At 49.0% G+C, this 2,500-nt stretch overlaps 2 non-coding genes across 2 annotated transcripts; both read left to right on the top strand.

Moving 5' to 3' along the window:
• The first annotated feature begins 851 nt into the window (after nucleotides 1–851).
• Nucleotides 852–970, top strand: LOC139270247 (5S ribosomal RNA). The gene has a single exon (XR_011594592.1). It is a non-coding gene; the product is annotated as a 5S ribosomal RNA (ribosomal RNA).
• An 870-nt stretch (nucleotides 971–1,840) lies between these two features.
• Nucleotides 1,841–1,959, top strand: LOC139270506 (5S ribosomal RNA). The gene has a single exon (XR_011594848.1). It is a non-coding gene; the product is annotated as a 5S ribosomal RNA (ribosomal RNA).
• The last annotated feature ends 541 nt before the right edge of the window (nucleotides 1,960–2,500 follow it).

The raw sequence follows: 2,500 nt of genomic DNA, 5'->3' as shown, positions 1-2,500 counted from the left end.
TGCCATCCACAGGCTGCTCATGCTTCTGCACATCCATCAACAACCTTTTTGCTGCTCTCTCTTTCACTTTGCTTTCACCATTTCTTTCCTGCACATTCTCCTGCTGCTACACAAATGCAAGGGGGTCGACGCAAGGGACGAAAGAACGCAGAACAACAAAATAAGTTGGCAAAAAAAAACATGCTGGCGCAGGCACACCAGGACACAGCAACAGAGAGGAGAGACAAAGTGCATAGAAACCTGAGAGGGACAAACAGCAAGAGAACAAAGAATCGTGCAGGAAGAGCTGCAATTCAATGCAGGAAAAATGTAAAGCCAACTAGCATGCTGCTGGAATGCATGTGTGTTCATGTGAGGAGTGTTGCAAATCAGAATGCCGAGTAGCAGGCGTCACTTGCCACATGGGGTTCCGAAATGTGGCTGCAACAGCGATCTGGCTTAATAATTGGTGGGATTGGAAATGAAACAATCCTGGTGTTTTGGGGGCGGTGGAAGCTTTTTTGGGGGAGGAGAGATTTGGGGATGGGGAGATTTGGGGGAGAGCGATTTGAGGGGATGAGAGATTTCGAGATTGGCGAGCGTGAGATTGGGGGGTGAATGAGTGAGTGATTTGTGGGTGAGTGAGGGAATGGTGAAAGTCAGGCAGTTTTGAAGTTTGAGGCAAGGCAATGAAGGGTAGGGCTTGTCGTTTGCTTGTGTGGGAGTCAGAGCAGCAAGAGGTGGGTGTGGCGGAAGGAAAATGGTGAAATGAATCTTGAGTGCTGATTCCTTGGATGAATGCATGGAAGGAGAAAAAGGAGTGAAGAACAGCCTTATGTCCGTTTAAGTAAAGAGAAAGCCATGACATCGATGCCTACGGCCACACTAGTCTGAAAACGCCCGATCCCGTCTGATCTCGGAAACCAAGCAGACTGAGGCCTGGTTAGTACTTGGATGGGAGACTGCCTGGGAATACCAGGTGCAGTAGGCTTTTGCTGCCATCCACAGGCTGCTCATGCTTCTGCACACACAGTGCCGTTGATCCATCAACAACCTTTTTGCTGCTCTCTCTTTCACTTTGCTTTCACCATTTCTTTCCTGCACATTCTCCTGCTGCTACACAAATGCAAGGGGGTCGACGCAAGGGACGAAAGAACGCAGAACAACAAAATAAGTTGGCAAAAAAAAACATGCTGGCGCAGGCACACCAGGACACAGCAACAGAGAGGAGAGACAAGGTGCATAGAAACCTGAGAGGGACAAACAGCAAGAGAACAAAGAATCGTGCAGGAAGAGCTGCAATTCAATGCAGGAAAAATGTAAAGCCAACTAGCATGCTGCTGGAATGCATGTGTGTTCATGTGAGGAGTGTTGCAAATCAGAATGCCGAGTAGCAGGCGCCACTTGCCACATGGGGTTCCGAAATGTGGCTGCAACAGCGATCTGGCTTAATAATTGGTGGGATTGGAAATGAAACAATCCTGGTGTTTTGGGGGCGGTGGAAGCTTTTTTGGGGGAGGAGAGATTTGGGGATGGGGAGATTTGGGGGAGAGCGATTTGAGGGGATGAGAGATTTCGAGATTGGCGAGCGTGAGATTGGGGGGTGAATGAGTGAGTGATTTGTGGGTGAGTGAGGGAATGGTGAAAGTCAGGCAGTTTTGAAGCTTGAGGCAAGGCAATGAAGGGTAGGGCTTGTCGTTTGCTTGTGTGGGAGTCAGAGCAGCAAGAGGTGGGTGTGGCGGAAGGAAAATGGTGAAATGAATCTTGAGTGCTGATTCCTTGGATGAATGCATGGAAGGAGAAAAAGGAGTGAAGAACAGCCTTATGTCCGTTTAAGTAAAGAGAAAGCCATGACATCGATGCCTACGGCCACACTAGTCTGAAAACGCCCGATCCCGTCTGATCTCGGAAACCAAGCAGACTGAGGCCTGGTTAGTACTTCGATGGGAGACTGCCTGGGAATACCAGGTGCAGTAGGCTTTTGCTGCCATCCACAGGCTGCTCATGCTTCTGCACACACAGTGCCGTTGATCCATCAACAACCTTTTTGCTGCTCTCTCTTTCACTTTGCTTTCACCATTTCTTTCCTGCACATTCTCCTGCTGCTACACAAATGCAAGGGGGTCGACGCAAGGGACGAAAGAACGCAGAACAACAAAATAAGTTGGCAAAAAAAAACATGCTGGCGCAGGCACACCAGGACGCAGCAACAGAGAGGAGAGACAAGGTGCATAGAAACCTGAGAGGGACAAACAGCAAGAGAACAAAGAATCGTGCAGGAAGAGCTGCAATTCAATGCAGGAAAAATGTAAAGCCAACTAGCATGCTGCTGGAATGCATGTGTGTTCATGTGAGGAGTGTTGCAAATCAGAATGCCGAGTAGCAGGCGCCACTTGCCACATGGGGTTCCGAAATGTGGCTACAACAGCGATCTGGCTTAATAATTGGTAGGATTGGAAATGAAACAATCCTGGTGTTTTGGGGGCGGTGGAAGCTTTTTTGGGGGAGGAGAGATTTGGGG

This window comes from Pristiophorus japonicus, chromosome 8 (genome assembly GCF_044704955.1).
Source record: "Pristiophorus japonicus isolate sPriJap1 chromosome 8, sPriJap1.hap1, whole genome shotgun sequence".
NCBI classification, from domain to species: domain Eukaryota; kingdom Metazoa; phylum Chordata; class Chondrichthyes; family Pristiophoridae; genus Pristiophorus; species Pristiophorus japonicus.
Note: the sequence above shows the minus strand (reverse complement) of the source record. Positions and strands in the feature narration are given on the sequence as shown.